Here is an 18,869-nt window from a genome sequence, read left to right as displayed (position 1 = left end):
GTAAATGCGATGTTACTGCCACATGATTTCCCATCCTTTTTTTCATGTTCCCATTATGAAAAGTAAAAAAAAATAGTAATAATAGTAAAGTGGTCCAAATGAGGACCCCCTGTAATGTGTAGCATTCAAGATATTGGGAGACTCAATAAGATCAAGGCAGGTTGATTTGTTTTTTTCATGGAGTAGTGGCTCCTTATGCTGATGTCTGTGAAGTCAAGTCGGCTGGGGCCGAAGCACAGCTGGTACAGCTCCTCGTTAGTATAGTGGACAGTATCTCCGCCTGTCACGCGGAAGACCGGGGTTCGATTCCCCGACGGGGAGACCCAGCTCTTTGCTGCTGCTGAACGACTCATCCAAAAGATTTTGGTGCTCACAGAGGTCACAGAAGGAGTTCTGCTTCAACGTCAGCCAGAGCCAAAACAAATGCGTTGGCCGGGAATCGAACCCGGGTCAACTGCTTGGAAGGCAGCTATGCTCACCACTATACCACCAACGCAAGTTCCCGACTCCAGCTTTTAGCCATCTGAAAAGAATGCTTGAAATGCACAAGTCACTGATAGGGCAAAAGGAGCTGAAGCCATCTTTGTTTGTATCCCGTCATGTACGAGAGAGTGCTGTCTTTCCATGCGGGCTAAAGAAATCTGGAGCTGCGACGCAGAAAGCGCAAAGGCCGCAAGTACAGAACGTGGTGAGGCGCGCTTCGTTCCACCGCCCATTGGCTGGTGGCCAGTTTTACTCTTGACACTCCAATACAGCTCTGTTGTGAGCAGAAAAGAATGCTGGAAGTACATAAGTCACTGACAGGGCCAAAGTAGCTGAAGCCCAAGGTTTGGATCCCATCATGTCATGAGAGTGCTGTCTTTCCATGCTGGCTGAAAAAAAATGTGAAGTTGCGACACAGAAAGCGCAAAGGCTGCAAACACGGTCCACGAGAAAGCACGCTTTGCTCCAATGCACATTGGTGTGTGGTCAGATTTAGTCTGCTATTGAAACTGCAGTGCAGCTCTGCTGTGAGCAGAGCACCCAAAAATACAGGTCACTCGGAAAGGTTCCCCTCCACGGAAATCTTTAGTAAAAGGCGAAAGATTTATGCGTCTATGAAGAGAAACTCGAGTTGTGTGCCCATGCGCTTGAGCATGTGCGCTCCCTGTGGTAAACCACTATACTCACAAAGGGTAATCTAGGGTGCCGATAAGATTTTCATCTCCCCCTCACTCCAAATGGGAGGAGTAAAAGTTAAAAAGTCTCTTCCATCATCCATTCTCACCTGCCACACAGGAGGCCTGGCTCTGATTCCCGGGCAAATGCAGGAACAGAGTTCTTTTAAGTAAGGGGTGTGTGTTTGCATGTGTGTGGGATTCTTTAAAATGAGCCTTGAAGGCCAAGCCTGATTTGCTAGAAGGAGCTCCAAACTTTGCATATTGACCCAACCCCCCTTTCCCTGGATTTGACGTGTAACAGTTACGCACCATTACTAAATCCAGGACAATGTGAAGGCCGAAAGTCTCCCAGCCGAGCATTGGTGGTTCAATGGTAGAATTCTCGCCTGCCACGCGGGAGACCCGGGTCCGATTCCCGGCCAATGCAGGAACAGAGTTCTTTTAATTAAGTTGTGTGTGTGCTTGCATGTGTGTAAGGTTCTTTAAAATGAAGCCTGATTTACTTGAAGGAGCTCCAACCTTTGCATACCGACCAACCCCCGTTCCCTGACGAATCTTTTCAGAAACTCATTAGTCCGTCTATATTCGTCAAATGCCTATAAAACTTGTTCACTTTATCTATAGGTTGACGAAGTTTAGCAGTGGGCAATATACTCGTAAATGCGGTGTTAATTCCAAACGTTCTCCCTCCTTTCCGAGCATTGGTGGTTCAGTGGTAGAATTCTAGCAGTGGGTGATATGATCCACGTAAATGCGATGTTACTGCCACATGATTTCCCATCCTTTTTTTCATGTTCCCATTATGAAAAGTAAAAAAAAATAGTAATAATAGTAAAGTGGTCCAAATGAGGACCCCCTGTAATGTGTAGCATTCAAGATATTGGGAGACTCAATAAGATCAAGGCAGGTTGATTTGTTTTTTTCATGGAGTAGTGGCTCCTTATGCTGATGTCTGTGAAGTCAAGTCGGCTGGGGGCGAAGCACAGCGGGTACAGCTCCTCGTTAGTATAGTGGACAGTATCTCCGCCTGTCACGCGGAAGACCGGGGTTCGATTCCCCGACGGGGAGACCCAGCTCTTTGCTGCTGCTGAACGACTCATCCAAAAGATTTTGGTGCTCACAGAGGTCACAGAAGGAGTTCTGCTTCAACGTCAGCCAGAGCCAAAACAAATGCGTTGGCCGGGAATCGAACCCGGGTCAACTGCTTGGAAGGCAGCTATGCTCACCACTATACCACCAACGCAAGTTCCCGACTCCAGCTTTTAGCCATCTGAAAAGAATGCTTGAAATGCACAAGTCACTGATAGGGCAAAAGGAGCTGAAGCCATCTTTGTTTGTATCCCGTCATGTACGAGAGAGTGCTGTCTTTCCATGCGGGCTAAAGAAATCTGGAGCTGCGACGCAGAAAGCGCAAAGGCCGCAAGTACAGAACGTGGTGAGGCGCGCTTCGTTCCACCGCCCATTGGCTGGTGGCCAGTTTTACTCTTGACACTCCAATACAGCTCTGTTGTGAGCAGAAAAGAATGCTGGAAGTACATAAGTCACTGACAGGGCCAAAGTAGCTGAAGCCCAAGGTTTGGATCCCATCATGTCATGAGAGTGCTGTCTTTCCATGCTGGCTGAAAAAAAATGTGAAGTTGCGACACAGGAAGCGCAAAGGCTGCAAACACGGTCCACGAGAAAGCACGCTTTGCTCCAATGCACATTGGTGTGTGGTCAGATTTAGTCTGCTATTGAAACTGCAGTGCAGCTCTGCTGTGAGCAGAGCACCCAAAAATACAGGTCACTCGGAAAAGTTCCCCTCCACGGAAATCTTTAGTAAAAGGCGAAAGATTTATGCGTCTATGAAGAGAAACTCGAGTTGTGTGCCCATGCGCTTGAGCATGTGCGCTCCCTGTGGTAAACCACTATACTCACAAAGGGTAATCTAGGGTGCCGATAAGATTTTCATCTCCCCCTCACTCCAAATGGGAGGAGTAAAAGTTAAAAAGTCTCTTCCATCATCCATTCTCGCCTGCCACACAGGAGGCCTGGCTCTGATTCCCGGGCAAATGCAGGAACAGAGTTCTTTTAAGTAAGGGGTGTGTGTTTGCATGTGTGTGGGATTCTTTAAAATGAGCCTTGAAGGCCAAGCCTGATTTGCTAGAAGGAGCTCCAAACTTTGCATATTGACCCAACCCCCCTTTCCCTGGATTTGACGTGTAACAGTTACGCACCATTACTAAATCCAGGGCAATGTGAAGGCCGAAGTTCTCCCAGCCGAGCATTGGTGGTTCAGTGGTAGAATTCTCGCCTGCCACGCGGGAGACCCGGGTCCGATTCCCGGCCAATGCAGGAACAGAGTTCTTTTAATTAAGTTGTGTGTGTGCTTGCATGTGTGTAAGGTTCTTTAAAATGAAGCCTGATTTACTTGAAGGAGCTCCAACCTTTGCATACCGACCAACCCCCGTTCCCTGACGAATCTTTTCAGAAACTCATTAGTCCGTCTATATTCGTCAAATGCCTATAAAACTTGTTCACTTTATCTATAGGTTGACGAAGTTTAGCAGTGGGCAATATACTCGTAAATGCGGTGTTAATTCCAAACGTTCTCCCTCCTTTCCGAGCATTGGTGGTTCAGTGGTAGAATTCTAGCAGTGGGCGACATGATCCACGTAAATGCGATGTTACTGCCACATGATTTCCCATCCTTTTTTTCATGTTCCCATTATGAAAAGTAAAAAAAAATAGTAATAATAGTAAAGTGGTCCAAATGAGGACCCCCTGTAATGTGTAGCATTCAAGATATTGGGAGACTCAATAAGATCAAGGCAGGTTGATTTGTTTTTTTCATGGAGTAGTGGCTCCTTATGCTGATGTCTGTGAAGTCAAGTCGGCTGGGGGCGAAGCACAGCGGGTACAGCTCCTCGTTAGTATAGTGGACAGTATCTCCGCCTGTCACGCGGAAGACCGGGGTTCGATTCCCCGACGGGGAGACCCAGCTCTTTGCTGCTGCTGAACGACTCATCCAAAAGATTTTGGTGCTCACAGAGGTCACAGAAGGAGTTCTGCTTCAACGTCAGCCAGAGCCAAAACAAATGCGTTGGCCGGGAATCGAACCCGGGTCAACTGCTTGGAAGGCAGCTATGCTCACCACTATACCACCAACGCAAGTTCCCGACTCCAGCTTTTAGCCATCTGAAAAGAATGCTTGAAATGCACAAGTCACTGATAGGGCAAAAGGAGCTGAAGCCATCTTTGTTTGTATCCCATCATGTACGAGAGAGTGCTGTCTTTCCATGCGGGCTAAAGAAATCTGGAGCTGCGACGCAGAAAGCGCAAAGGCCGCAAGTACAGAACGTGGTGAGGCGCGCTTCGTTCCACCGCCCATTGGCTGGTGGCCAGTTTTACTCTTGACACTCCAATACAGCTCTGTTGTGAGCAGAAAAGAATGCTGGAAGTACATAAGTCACTGACAGGGCCAAAGTAGCTGAAGCCCAAGGTTTGGATCCCATCATGTCATGAGAGTGCTGTCTTTCCATGCTGGCTGAAAAAAAATGTGAAGTTGCGACACAGAAAGCGCAAAGGCTGCAAACACGGTCCACGAGAAAGCACGCTTTGCTCCAATGCACATTGGTGTGTGGTCAGATTTAGTCTGCTATTGAAACTGCAGTGCAGCTCCGCTGTGAGCAGAGCACCCAAAAATACAGGTCACTCGGAAAGGTTCCCCTCCACGGAAATCTTTAGTAAAAGGCGAAAGATTTATGCGTCTATGAAGAGAAACTCGAGTTGTGTGCCCATGCGCTTGAGCATGTGCGCTCCCTGTGGTAAACCACTATACTCACAAAGGGTAATCTAGGGTGCCGATAAGATTTTCATCTCCCCCTCACTCCAAATGGGAGGAGTAAAAGTTAAAAAGTCTCTTCCATCATCCATTCTCACCTGCCACACAGGAGGCCTGGCTCTGATTCCCGGGCAAATGCAGGAACAGAGTTCTTTTAAGTAAGGGGTGTGTGTTTGCATGTGTGTGGGATTCTTTAAAATGAGCCTTGAAGGCCAAGCCTGATTTGCTAGAAGGAGCTCCAAACTTTGCATATTGACCCAACCCCCCTTTCCCTGGATTTGACGTGTAACAGTTACGCACCATTACTAAATCCAGGGCAATGTGAAGGCCGAAAGTCTCCCAGCCGAGCATTGGTGGTTCAATGGTAGAATTCTCGCCTGCCACGCGGGAGACCCGGGTCCGATTCCCGGCCAATGCAGGAACAGAGTTCTTTTAATTAAGTTGTGTGTGTGCTTGCATGTGTGTAAGGTTCTTTAAAATGAAGCCTGATTTACTTGAAGGAGCTCCAACCTTTGCATACCGACCAACCCCCGTTCCCTGACGAATCTTTTCAGAAACTCATTAGTCCGTCTATATTCGTCAAATGCCTATAAAACTTGTTCACTTTATCTATAGGTTGACGAAGTTTAGCAGTGGGCAATATACTCGTAAATGCGGTGTTAATTCCAAACGTTCTCCCTCCTTTCCGAGCATTGGTGGTTCAGTGGTAGAATTCTAGCAGTGGGCGATATGATCCACGTAAATGCGATGTTACTGCCACATGATTTCCCATCCTTTTTTTCATGTTCCCATTATGAAAAGTAAAAAAAAATAGTAATAATAGTAAAGTGGTCCAAATGAGGACCCCCTGTAATGTGTAGCATTCAAGATATTGGGAGACTCAATAAGATCAAGGCAGGTTGATTTGTTTTTTTCATGGAGTAGTGGCTCCTTATGCTGATGTCTGTGAAGTCAAGTCGGCTGGGGGCGAAGCACAGCGGGTACAGCTCCTCGTTAGTATAGTGGACAGTATCTCCGCCTGTCACGCGGAAGACCGGGGTTCGATTCCCCGACGGGGAGACCCAGCTCTTTGCTGCTGCTGAACGACTCATCCAAAAGATTTTGGTGCTCACAGAGGTCACAGAAGGAGTTCTGCTTCAACGTCAGCCAGAGCCAAAACAAATGCGTTGGCCGGGAATCGAACCCGGGTCAACTGCTTGGAAGGCAGCTATGCTCACCACTATACCACCAACGCAAGTTCCCGACTCCAGCTTTTAGCCATCTGAAAAGAATGCTTGAAATGCACAAGTCACTGATAGGGCAAAAGGAGCTGAAGCCATCTTTGTTTGTATCCCGTCATGTACGAGAGAGTGCTGTCTTTCCATGCGGGCTAAAGAAATCTGGAGCTGCGACGCAGAAAGCGCAAAGGCCGCAAGTACAGAACGTGGTGAGGCGCGCTTCGTTCCACCGCCCATTGGCTGGTGGCCAGTTTTACTCTTGACACTCCAATACAGCTCTGTTGTGAGCAGAAAAGAATGCTGGAAGTACATAAGTCACTGACAGGGCCAAAGTAGCTGAAGCCCAAGGTTTGGATCCCATCATGTCATGAGAGTGCTGTCTTTCCATGCTGGCTGAAAAAAAATGTGAAGTTGCGACACAGGAAGCGCAAAGGCTGCAAACACGGTCCACGAGAAAGCACGCTTTGCTCCAATGCACATTGGTGTGTGGTCAGATTTAGTCTGCTATTGAAACTGCAGTGCAGCTCTGCTGTGAGCAGAGCACCCAAAAATACAGGTCACTCGGAAAGGTTCCCCTCCACGGAAATCTTTAGTAAAAGGCGAAAGATTTATGCGTCTATGAAGAGAAACTCGAGTTGTGTGCCCATGCGCTTGAGCATGTGCGCTCCCTGTGGTAAACCACTATACTCACAAAGGGTAATCTAGGGTGCCGATAAGATTTTCATCTCCCCCTCACTCCAAATGGGAGGAGTAAAAGTTAAAAAGTCTCTTCCATCATCCATTCTCGCCTGCCACACAGGAGGCCTGGCTCTGATTCCCGGGCAAATGCAGGAACAGAGTTCTTTTAAGTAAGGGGTGTGTGTTTGCATGTGTGTGGGATTCTTTAAAATGAGCCTTGAAGGCCAAGCCTGATTTGCTAGAAGGAGCTCCAAACTTTGCATATTGACCCAACCCCCCTTTACCTGGATTTGACGTGTAACAGTTACGCACCATTACTAAATCCAGGGCAATGTGAAGGCCGAAGTTCTCCCAGCCGAGCATTGGTGGTTCAGTGGTAGAATTCTCGCCTGCCACGCGGGAGACCCGGGTCCGATTCCCGGCCAATGCAGGAACAGAGTTCTTTTAATTAAGTTGTGTGTGTGCTTGCATGTGTGTAAGGTTCTTTAAAATGAAGCCTGATTTACTTGAAGGAGCTCCAACCTTTGCATACCGACCAACCCCCGTTCCCTGACGAATCTTTTCAGAAACTCATTAGTCCGTCTATATTCGTCAAATGCCTATAAAACTTGTTCACTTTATCTATAGGTTGACGAAGTTTAGCAGTGGGCAATATACTCGTAAATGCGGTGTTAATTCCAAACGTTCTCCCTCCTTTCCGAGCATTGGTGGTTCAGTGGTAGAATTCTAGCAGTGGGCGACATGATCCACGTAAATGCGATGTTACTGCCACATGATTTCCCATCCTTTTTTTCATGTTCCCATTATGAAAAGTAAAAAAAAATAGTAATAATAGTAAAGTGGTCCAAATGAGGACCCCCTGTAATGTGTAGCATTCAAGATATTGGGAGACTCAATAAGATCAAGGCAGGTTGATTTGTTTTTTTCATGGAGTAGTGGCTCCTTATGCTGATGTCTGTGAAGTCAAGTCGGCTGGGGGCGAAGCACAGCGGGTACAGCTCCTCGTTAGTATAGTGGACAGTATCTCCGCCTGTCACGCGGAAGACCGGGGTTCGATTCCCCGACGGGGAGACCCAGCTCTTTGCTGCTGCTGAACGACTCATCCAAAAGATTTTGGTGCTCACAGAGGTCACAGAAGGAGTTCTGCTTCAACGTCAGCCAGAGCCAAAACAAATGCGTTGGCCGGGAATCGAACCCGGGTCAACTGCTTGGAAGGCAGCTATGCTCACCACTATACCACCAACGCAAGTTCCCGACTCCAGCTTTTAGCCATCTGAAAAGAATGCTTGAAATGCACAAGTCACTGATAGGGCAAAAGGAGCTGAAGCCATCTTTGTTTGTATCCCGTCATGTACGAGAGAGTGCTGTCTTTCCATGCGGGCTAAAGAAATCTGGAGCTGCGACGCAGAAAGCGCAAAGGCCGCAAGTACAGAACGTGGTGAGGCGCGCTTCGTTCCACCGCCCATTGGCTGGTGGCCAGTTTTACTCTTGACACTCCAATACAGCTCTGTTGTGAGCAGAAAAGAATGCTGGAAGTACATAAGTCACTGACAGGGCCAAAGTAGCTGAAGCCCAAGGTTTGGATCCCATCATGTCATGAGAGTGCTGTCTTTCCATGCTGGCTGAAAAAAAATGTGAAGTTGCGACACAGAAAGCGCAAAGGCTGCAAACACGGTCCACGAGAAAGCACGCTTTGCTCCAATGCACATTGGTGTGTGGTCAGATTTAGTCTGCTATTGAAACTGCAGTGCAGCTCCGCTGTGAGCAGAGCACCCAAAAATACAGGTCACTCGGAAAGGTTCCCCTCCACGGAAATCTTTAGTAAAAGGCGAAAGATTTATGCGTCTATGAAGAGAAACTCGAGTTGTGTGCCCATGCGCTTGAGCATGTGCGCTCCCTGTGGTAAACCACTATACTCACAAAGGGTAATCTAGGGTGCCGATAAGATTTTCATCTCCCCCTCACTCCAAATGGGAGGAGTAAAAGTTAAAAAGTCTCTTCCATCATCCATTCTCACCTGCCACACAGGAGGCCTGGCTCTGATTCCCGGGCAAATGCAGGAACAGAGTTCTTTTAAGTAAGGGGTGTGTGTTTGCATGTGTGTGGGATTCTTTAAAATGAGCCTTGAAGGCCAAGCCTGATTTGCTAGAAGGAGCTCCAAACTTTGCATATTGACCCAACCCCCCTTTCCCTGGATTTGACGTGTAACAGTTACGCACCATTACTAAATCCAGGGCAATGTGAAGGCCGAAAGTCTCCCAGCCGAGCATTGGTGGTTCAATGGTAGAATTCTCGCCTGCCACGCGGGAGACCCGGGTCCGATTCCCGGCCAATGCAGGAACAGAGTTCTTTTAATTAAGTTGTGTGTGTGCTTGCATGTGTGTAAGGTTCTTTAAAATGAAGCCTGATTTACTTGAAGGAGCTCCAACCTTTGCATACCGACCAACCCCCGTTCCCTGACGAATCTTTTCAGAAACTCATTAGTCCGTCTATATTCGTCAAATGCCTATAAAACTTGTTCACTTTATCTATAGGTTGACGAAGTTTAGCAGTGGGCAATATACTCGTAAATGCGGTGTTAATTCCAAACGTTCTCCCTCCTTTCCGAGCATTGGTGGTTCAGTGGTAGAATTCTAGCAGTGGGCGATATGATCCACGTAAATGCGATGTTACTGCCACATGATTTCCCATCCTTTTTTTCATGTTCCCATTATGAAAAGTAAAAAAAAATAGTAATAATAGTAAAGTGGTCCAAATGAGGACCCCCTGTAATGTGTAGCATTCAAGATATTGGGAGACTCAATAAGATCAAGGCAGGTTGATTTGTTTTTTTCATGGAGTAGTGGCTCCTTATGCTGATGTCTGTGAAGTCAAGTCGGCTGGGGGCGAAGCACAGCGGGTACAGCTCCTCGTTAGTATAGTGGACAGTATCTCCACCTGTCACGCGGAAGACCGGGGTTCGATTCCCCGACGGGGAGACCCAGCTCTTTGCTGCTGCTGAACGACTCATCCAAAAGATTTTGGTGCTCACAGAGGTCACAGAAGGAGTTCTGCTTCAACGTCAGCCAGAGCCAAAACAAATGCGTTGGCCGGGAATCGAACCCGGGTCAACTGCTTGGAAGGCAGCTATGCTCACCACTATACCACCAACGCAAGTTCCCGACTCCAGCTTTTAGCCATCTGAAAAGAATGCTTGAAATGCACAAGTCACTGATAGGGCAAAAGGAGCTGAAGCCATCTTTGTTTGTATCCCGTCATGTACGAGAGAGTGCTGTCTTTCCATGCGGGCTAAAGAAATCTGGAGCTGCGACGCAGAAAGCGCAAAGGCCGCAAGTACAGAACGTGGTGAGGCGCGCTTCGTTCCACCGCCCATTGGCTGGTGGCCAGTTTTACTCTTGACACTCCAATACAGCTCTGTTGTGAGCAGAAAAGAATGCTGGAAGTACATAAGTCACTGACAGGGCCAAAGTAGCTGAAGCCCAAGGTTTGGATCCCATCATGTCATGAGAGTGCTGTCTTTCCATGCTGGCTGAAAAAAAATGTGAAGTTGCGACACAGGAAGCGCAAAGGCTGCAAACACGGTCCACGAGAAAGCACGCTTTGCTCCAATGCACATTGGTGTGTGGTCAGATTTAGTCTGCTATTGAAACTGCAGTGCAGCTCTGCTGTGAGCAGAGCACCCAAAAATACAGGTCACTCGGAAAGGTTCCCCTCCACGGAAATCTTTAGTAAAAGGCGAAAGATTTATGCGTCTATGAAGAGAAACTCGAGTTGTGTGCCCATGCGCTTGAGCATGTGCGCTCCCTGTGGTAAACCACTATACTCACAAAGGGTAATCTAGGGTGCCGATAAGATTTTCATCTCCCCCTCACTCCAAATGGGAGGAGTAAAAGTTAAAAAGTCTCTTCCATCATCCATTCTCGCCTGCCACACAGGAGGCCTGGCTCTGATTCCCGGGCAAATGCAGGAACAGAGTTCTTTTAAGTAAGGGGTGTGTGTTTGCATGTGTGTGGGATTCTTTAAAATGAGCCTTGAAGGCCAAGCCTGATTTGCTAGAAGGAGCTCCAAACTTTGCATATTGACCCAACCCCCCTTTACCTGGATTTGACGTGTAACAGTTACGCACCATTACTAAATCCAGGGCAATGTGAAGGCCGAAAGTCTCCCAGCCGAGCATTGGTGGTTCAGTGGTGGAATTCTCGCCTGCCACGCGGGAGACCCGGGTCCGATTCCCGGCCAATGCAGGAACAGAGTTCTTTTAATTAAGTTGTGTGTGTGCTTGCATGTGTGTAAGGTTCTTTAAAATGAAGCCTGATTTACTTGAAGGAGCTCCAACCTTTGCATACCGACCAACCCCCGTTCCCTGACGAATCTTTTCAGAAACTCATTAGTCCGTCTATATTCGTCAAATGCCTATAAAACTTGTTCACTTTATCTATAGGTTGACGAAGTTTAGCAGTGGGCAATATACTCGTAAATGCGGTGTTAATTCCAAACGTTCTCCCTCCTTTCCGAGCATTGGTGGTTCAGTGGTAGAATTCTAGCAGTGGGCGATATGATCCACGTAAATGCGATGTTACTGCCACATGATTTCCCATCCTTTTTTTCATGTTCCCATTATGAAAAGTAAAAAAAAATAGTAATAATAGTAAAGTGGTCCAAATGAGGACCCCCTGTAATGTGTAGCATTCAAGATATTGGGAGACTCAATAAGATCAAGGCAGGTTGATTTGTTTTTTTCATGGAGTAGTGGCTCCTTATGCTGATGTCTGTGAAGTCAAGTCGGCTGGGGGCGAAGCACAGCGGGTACAGCTCCTCGTTAGTATAGTGGACAGTATCTCCGCCTGTCACGCGGAAGACCGGGGTTCGATTCCCCGACGGGGAGACCCAGCTCTTTGCTGCTGCTGAACGACTCATCCAAAAGATTTTGGTGCTCACAGAGGTCACAGAAGGAGTTCTGCTTCAACGTCAGCCAGAGCCAAAACAAATGCGTTGGCCGGGAATCGAACCCGGGTCAACTGCTTGGAAGGCAGCTATGCTCACCACTATACCACCAACGCAAGTTCCCGACTCCAGCTTTTAGCCATCTGAAAAGAATGCTTGAAATGCACAAGTCACTGATAGGGCAAAAGGAGCTGAAGCCATCTTTGTTTGTATCCCGTCATGTACGAGAGAGTGCTGTCTTTCCATGCGGGCTAAAGAAATCTGGAGCTGCGACGCAGAAAGCGCAAAGGCCGCAAGTACAGAACGTGGTGAGGCGCGCTTCGTTCCACCGCCCATTGGCTGGTGGCCAGTTTTACTCTTGACACTCCAATACAGCTCTGTTGTGAGCAGAAAAGAATGCTGGAAGTACATAAGTCACTGACAGGGCCAAAGTAGCTGAAGCCCAAGGTTTGGATCCCATCATGTCATGAGAGTGCTGTCTTTCCATGCTGGCTGAAAAAAAATGTGAAGTTGCGACACAGGAAGCGCAAAGGCTGCAAACACGGTCCACGAGAAAGCACGCTTTGCTCCAATGCACATTGGTGTGTGGTCAGATTTAGTCTGCTATTGAAACTGCAGTGCAGCTCTGCTGTGAGCAGAGCACCCAAAAATACAGGTCACTCGGAAAGGTTCCCCTCCACGGAAATCTTTAGTAAAAGGCGAAAGATTTATGCGTCTATGAAGAGAAACTCGAGTTGTGTGCCCATGCGCTTGAGCATGTGCGCTCCCTGTGGTAAACCACTATACTCACAAAGGGTAATCTAGGGTGCCGATAAGATTTTCATCTCCCCCTCACTCCAAATGGGAGGAGTAAAAGTTAAAAAGTCTCTTCCATCATCCATTCTCGCCTGCCACACAGGAGGCCTGGCTCTGATTCCCGGGCAAATGCAGGAACAGAGTTCTTTTAAGTAAGGGGTGTGTGTTTGCATGTGTGTGGGATTCTTTAAAATGAGCCTTGAAGGCCAAGCCTGATTTGCTAGAAGGAGCTCCAAACTTTGCATATTGACCCAACCCCCCTTTACCTGGATTTGACGTGTAACAGTTACGCACCATTACTAAATCCAGGGCAATGTGAAGGCCGAAAGTCTCCCAGCCGAGCATTGGTGGTTCAGTGGTAGAATTCTCGCCTGCCACGCGGGAGACCCGGGTCCGATTCCCGGCCAATGCAGGAACAGAGTTCTTTTAATTAAGTTGTGTGTGTGCTTGCATGTGTGTAAGGTTCTTTAAAATGAAGCCTGATTTACTTGAAGGAGCTCCAACCTTTGCATACCGACCAACCCCCGTTCCCTGACGAATCTTTTCAGAAACTCATTAGTCCGTCTATATTCGTCAAATGCCTATAAAACTTGTTCACTTTATCTATAGGTTGACGAAGTTTAGCAGTGGGCAATATACTCGTAAATGCGGTGTTAATTCCAAACGTTCTCCCTCCTTTCCGAGCATTGGTGGTTCAGTGGTAGAATTCTAGCAGTGGGCGATATGATCCACGTAAATGCGATGTTACTGCCACATGATTTCCCATCCTTTTTTTCATGTTCCCATTATGAAAAGTAAAAAAAAATAGTAATAATAGTAAAGTGGTCCAAATGAGGACCCCCTGTAATGTGTAGCATTCAAGATATTGGGAGACTCAATAAGATCAAGGCAGGTTGATTTGTTTTTTTCATGGAGTAGTGGCTCCTTATGCTGATGTCTGTGAAGTCAAGTCGGCTGGGGGCGAAGCACAGCGGGTACAGCTCCTCGTTAGTATAGTGGACAGTATCTCCGCCTGTCACGCGGAAGACCGGGGTTCGATTCCCCGACGGGGAGACCCAGCTCTTTGCTGCTGCTGAACGACTCATCCAAAAGATTTTGGTGCTCACAGAGGTCACAGAAGGAGTTCTGCTTCAACGTCAGCCAGAGCCAAAACAAATGCGTTGGCCGGGAATCGAACCCGGGTCAACTGCTTGGAAGGCAGCTATGCTCACCACTATACCACCAACGCAAGTTCCCGACTCCAGCTTTTAGCCATCTGAAAAGAATGCTTGAAATGCACAAGTCACTGATAGGGCAAAAGGAGCTGAAGCCATCTTTGTTTGTATCCCGTCATGTACGAGAGAGTGCTGTCTTTCCATGCGGGCTAAAGAAATCTGGAGCTGCGACGCAGAAAGCGCAAAGGCCGCAAGTACAGAACGTGGTGAGGCGCGCTTCGTTCCACCGCCCATTGGCTGGTGGCCAGTTTTACTCTTGACACTCCAATACAGCTCTGTTGTGAGCAGAAAAGAATTCTGGAAGTACATAAGTCACTGACAGGGCCAAAGTAGCTGAAGCCCAAGGTTTGGATCCCATCATGTCATGAGAGTGCTGTCTTTCCATGCTGGCTGAAAAAAAAAGTGAAGTTGCGACACAGGAAGCGCAAAGGCTGCAAACACGGTCCACGAGAAAGCACGCTTTGCTCCAATGCACATTGGTGTGTGGTCAGATTTAGTCTGCTATTGAAACTGCAGTGCAGCTCTGCTGTGAGCAGAGCACCCAAAAATACAGGTCACTCGGAAAGGTTCCCCTCCACGGAAATCTTTAGTAAAAGGCGAAAGATTTATGCGTCTATGAAGAGAAACTCGAGTTGTGTGCCCATGCGCTTGAGCATGTGCGCTCCCTGTGGTAAACCACTATACTCACAAAGGGTAATCTAGGGTGCCGATAAGATTTTCATCTCCCCCTCACTCCAAATGGGAGGAGTAAAAGTTAAAAAGTCTCTTCCATCATCCATTCTCGCCTGCCACACAGGAGGCCTGGCTCTGATTCCCGGGCAAATGCAGGAACAGAGTTCTTTTAAGTAAGGGGTGTGTGTTTGCATGTGTGTGGGATTCTTTAAAATGAGCCTTGAAGGCCAAGCCTGATTTGCTAGAAGGAGCTCCAAACTTTGCATATTGACCCAACCCCCCTTTCCCTGGATTTGACGTGTAACAGTTACGCACCATTACTAAATCCAGGGCAATGTGAAGGCCGAAAGTCTCCCAGCCGAGCATTGGTGGTTCAGTGGTAGAATTCTCGCCTGCCACGCGGGAGACCCGGGTCCGATTCCCGGCCAATGCAGGAACAGAGTTCTTTTAATTAAGTTGTGTGTGTGCTTGCATGTGTGTAAGGTTCTTTAAAATGAAGCCTGATTTACTTGAAGGAGCTCCAACCTTTGCATACCGACCAACCCCCGTTCCCTGACGAATCTTTTCAGAAACTCATTAGTCCGTCTATATTCGTCAAATGCCTATAAAACTTGTTCACTTTATCTATAGGTTGACGAAGTTTAGCAGTGGGCAATATACTCGTAAATGCGGTGTTAATTCCAAACGTTCTCCCTCCTTTCCGAGCATTGGTGGTTCAGTGGTAGAATTCTAGCAGTGGGTGATATGATCCACGTAAATGCGATGTTACTGCCACATGATTTCCCATCCTTTTTTTCATGTTCCCATTATGAAAAGTAAAAAAAAATAGTAATAATAGTAAAGTGGTCCAAATGAGGACCCCCTGTAATGTGTAGCATTCAAGATATTGGGAGACTCAATAAGATCAAGGCAGGTTGATTTGTTTTTTTCATGGAGTAGTGGCTCCTTATGCTGATGTCTGTGAAGTCAAGTCGGCTGGGGGCGAAGCACAGCGGGTACAGCTCCTCGTTAGTATAGTGGACAGTATCTCCGCCTGTCACGCGGAAGACCGGGGTTCGATTCCCCGACGGGGAGACCCAGCTCTTTGCTGCTGCTGAACGACTCATCCAAAAGATTTTGGTGCTCACAGAGGTCACAGAAGGAGTTCTGCTTCAACGTCAGCCAGAGCCAAAACAAATGCGTTGGCCGGGAATCGAACCCGGGTCAACTGCTTGGAAGGCAGCTATGCTCACCACTATACCACCAACGCAAGTTCCCGACTCCAGCTTTTAGCCATCTGAAAAGAATGCTTGAAATGCACAAGTCACTGATAGGGCAAAAGGAGCTGAAGCCATCTTTGTTTGTATCCCGTCATGTACGAGAGAGTGCTGTCTTTCCATGCGGGCTAAAGAAATCTGGAGCTGCGACGCAGAAAGCGCAAAGGCCGCAAGTACAGAACGTGGTGAGGCGCGCTTCGTTCCACCGCCCATTGGCTGGTGGCCAGTTTTACTCTTGACACTCCAATACAGCTCTGTTGTGAGCAGAAAAGAATGCTGGAAGTACATAAGTCACTGACAGGGCCAAAGTAGCTGAAGCCCAAGGTTTGGATCCCATCATGTCATGAGAGTGCTGTCTTTCCATGCTGGCTGAAAAAAAAATGTGAAGTTGCGACACAGGAAGCGCAAAGGCTGCAAACACGGTCCACGAGAAAGCATGCTTTGCTCCAATGCACATTGGTGTGTGGTCAGATTTAGTCTGCTATTGAAACTGCAGTGCAGCTCTGCTGTGAGCAGAGCACCCAAAAATACAGGTCACTCGGAAAGGTTCCCCTCCACGGAAATCTTTAGTAAAAGGCGAAAGATTTATGCGTCTATGAAGAGAAACTCGAGTTGTGTGCCCATGCGCTTGAGCATGTGCGCTCCCTGTGGTAAACCACTATACTCACAAAGGGTAATCTAGGGTGCCGATAAGATTTTCATCTCCCCCTCACTCCAAATGGGAGGAGTAAAAGTTAAAAAGTCTCTTCCATCATCCATTCTCGCCTGCCACACAGGAGGCCTGGCTCTGATTCCCGGGCAAATGCAGGAACAGAGTTCTTTTAAGTAAGGGGTGTGTGTTTGCATGTGTGTGGGATTCTTTAAAATGAGCCTTGAAGGCCAAGCCTGATTTGCTAGAAGGAGCTCCAAACTTTGCATATTGACCCAACCCCCCTTTACCTGGATTTGACGTGTAACAGTTACGCACCATTACTAAATCCAGGGCAATGTGAAGGCCGAAAGTCTCCCAGCCGAGCATTGGTGGTTCAGTGGTAGAATTCTCGCCTGCCACGCGGGAGACCCGGGTCCGATTCCCGGCCAATGCAGGAACAGAGTTCTTTTAATTAAGTTGTGTGTGTGCTTGCATGTGTGTAAGGTTCTTTAAAATGAAGCCTGATTTACTTGAAGGAGCTCCAACCTTTGCATACCGACCAACCCCCGTTCCCTGACGAATCTTTTCAGAAACTCATTAGTCTGTCTATATTCGTCAAATGCCTATAAAACTTGTTCACTTTATCTATAGGTTGACGAAGTTTAGCAGTGGGCAATATACTCGTAAATGCGGTGTTAATTCCAAACGTTCTCCCTCCTTTCCGAGCATTGGTGGTTCAGTGGTAGAATTCTAGCAGTGGGCGATATGATCCACGTAAATGCGATGTTACTGCCACATGATTTCCCATCCTTTTTTTCATGTTCCCATTATGAAAAGTAAAAAAAAATAGTAATAATAGTAAAGTGGTCCAAATGAGGACCCCCTGTAATGTGTAGCATTCAAGATATTGGGAGACTCAATAAGATCAAGGCAGGTTGATTTGTTTTTTTCATGGAGTAGTGGCTCCTTATGCTGATGTCTGTGAAGTCAAGTCGGCTGGGGGCGAAGCACAGCGGGTACAGCTCCTCGTTAGTATAGTGGACAGTATCTCCGCCTGTCACGCGGAAGACCGGGGTTCGATTCCCCGACGGGGAGACCCAGCTCTTTGCTGCTGCTGAACGACTCATCCAAAAGATTTTGGTGCTCACAGAGGTCACAGAAGGAGTTCTGCTTCAACGTCAGCCAGAGCCAAAACAAATGCGTTGGCCGGGAATCGAACCCGGGTCAACTGCTTGGAAGGCAGCTATGCTCACCACTATACCACCAACGCAAGTTCCCGACTCCAGCTTTTAGCCATCTGAAAAGAATGCTTGAAATGCACAAGTCACTGATAGGGCAAAAGGAGCTGAAGCCATCTTTGTTTGTATCCCGTCATGTACGAGAGAGTGCTGTCTTTCCATGCGGGCTAAAGAAATCTGGAGCTGCGACGCAGAAAGCGCAAAGGCCGCAAGTACAGAACGTGGTGAGGCGCGCTTCGTTCCACCGCCCATTGGCTGGTGGCCAGTTTTACTCTTGACACTCCAATACAGCTCTGTTGTGAGCAGAAAAGAATGCTGGAAGTACATAAGTCACTGACAGGGCCAAAGTAGCTGAAGCCCAAGGTTTGGATCCCATCATGTCATGAGAGTGCTGTCTTTCCATGCTGGCTGAAAAAAAATGTGAAGTTGCGACACAGGAAGCGCAAAGGCTGCAAACACGGTCCACGAGAAAGCACGCTTTGCTCCAATGCACATTGGTGTGTGGTCAGATTTAGTCTGCTATTGAAACTGCAGTGCAGCTCTGCTGTGAGCAGAGCACCCAAAAATACAGGTCACTCGGAAAGGTTCCCCTCCACGGAAATCTTTAGTAAAAGGCGAAAGATTTATGCGTCTATGAAGAGAAACTCGAGTTGTGTGCCCATGCGCTTGAGCATGTGCGCTCCCTGTGGTAAACCACTATACTCACAAAGGGTAATCTAGGGTGCCGATAAGATTTTCATCTCCCCCTCACTCCAAATGGGAGGAGTAAAAGTTAAAAAGTCTCTTCCATCATCCATTCTCGCCTGCCACACAGGAGGCCTGGCTCTGATTCCCGGGCAAATGCAGGAACAGAGTTCTTTTAAGTAAGGGGTGTGTGTTTGCATGTGTGTGGGATTCTTTAAAATGAGCCTTGAAGGCCAAGCCTGATTTGCTAGAAGGAGCTCCAAACTTTGCATATTGACCCAACCCCCCTTTACCTGGATTTGACGTGTAACAGTTACGCACCATTACTAAATCCAGGGCAATGTGAAGGCCGAAAGTCTCCCAGCCGAGCATTGGTGGTTCAGTGGTAGAATTCTCGCCTGCCACGCGGGAGACCCGGGTCCGATTCCCGGCCAATGCAGGAACAGAGTTCTTTTAATTAAGTTGTGTGTGTGCTTGCATGTGTGTAAGGTTCTTTAAAATGAAGCCTGATTTACTTGAAGGAGCTCCAACCTTTGCATACCGACCAACCCCCGTTC

The 18,869-nt window shown here is 47.7% G+C and overlaps 10 non-coding genes across 10 annotated transcripts; all 10 read right to left on the bottom strand.

Annotated features, from left to right (window-relative positions):
- Positions 1-1,001: 1,001 nt before the first annotated feature.
- LOC141285689 (U5 spliceosomal RNA) lies at positions 1,002-1,117 on the bottom strand. The gene has a single exon (XR_012338814.1). It is a non-coding gene; the product is annotated as a U5 spliceosomal RNA (small nuclear RNA).
- A 1,791-nt stretch (positions 1,118-2,908) lies between these two features.
- LOC141285721 (U5 spliceosomal RNA) lies at positions 2,909-3,024 on the bottom strand. Its single transcript, XR_012338846.1, has one exon. It is a non-coding gene; the product is annotated as a U5 spliceosomal RNA (small nuclear RNA).
- A 1,791-nt stretch (positions 3,025-4,815) lies between these two features.
- LOC141285728 (U5 spliceosomal RNA) lies at positions 4,816-4,931 on the bottom strand. The gene has a single exon (XR_012338852.1). It is a non-coding gene; the product is annotated as a U5 spliceosomal RNA (small nuclear RNA).
- Positions 4,932-6,722: 1,791 nt separating this feature from the next.
- Positions 6,723-6,838, bottom strand: LOC141285688 (U5 spliceosomal RNA). Its single transcript, XR_012338813.1, has one exon. It is a non-coding gene; the product is annotated as a U5 spliceosomal RNA (small nuclear RNA).
- A 1,791-nt stretch (positions 6,839-8,629) lies between these two features.
- On the bottom strand, positions 8,630-8,745 carry LOC141285727 (U5 spliceosomal RNA). Its single transcript, XR_012338851.1, has one exon. It is a non-coding gene; the product is annotated as a U5 spliceosomal RNA (small nuclear RNA).
- Positions 8,746-10,536: 1,791 nt separating this feature from the next.
- On the bottom strand, positions 10,537-10,652 carry LOC141285687 (U5 spliceosomal RNA). The gene has a single exon (XR_012338812.1). It is a non-coding gene; the product is annotated as a U5 spliceosomal RNA (small nuclear RNA).
- A 1,791-nt stretch (positions 10,653-12,443) lies between these two features.
- LOC141285685 (U5 spliceosomal RNA) lies at positions 12,444-12,559 on the bottom strand. Its single transcript, XR_012338810.1, has one exon. It is a non-coding gene; the product is annotated as a U5 spliceosomal RNA (small nuclear RNA).
- Positions 12,560-14,350: 1,791 nt separating this feature from the next.
- LOC141285684 (U5 spliceosomal RNA) lies at positions 14,351-14,466 on the bottom strand. Its single transcript, XR_012338808.1, has one exon. It is a non-coding gene; the product is annotated as a U5 spliceosomal RNA (small nuclear RNA).
- A 1,792-nt stretch (positions 14,467-16,258) lies between these two features.
- LOC141285683 (U5 spliceosomal RNA) lies at positions 16,259-16,374 on the bottom strand. Its single transcript, XR_012338807.1, has one exon. It is a non-coding gene; the product is annotated as a U5 spliceosomal RNA (small nuclear RNA).
- A 1,791-nt stretch (positions 16,375-18,165) lies between these two features.
- Positions 18,166-18,281, bottom strand: LOC141285682 (U5 spliceosomal RNA). Its single transcript, XR_012338806.1, has one exon. It is a non-coding gene; the product is annotated as a U5 spliceosomal RNA (small nuclear RNA).
- Positions 18,282-18,869: the final 588 nt, after the last annotated feature.

Source organism: Garra rufa, chromosome 14 (genome assembly GCF_049309525.1).
Source record: "Garra rufa chromosome 14, GarRuf1.0, whole genome shotgun sequence".
Classification (NCBI taxonomy): Eukaryota; Metazoa; Chordata; class Actinopteri; order Cypriniformes; family Cyprinidae; genus Garra; species Garra rufa.
This window is presented reverse-complemented; position numbering and strand designations above follow the sequence as displayed.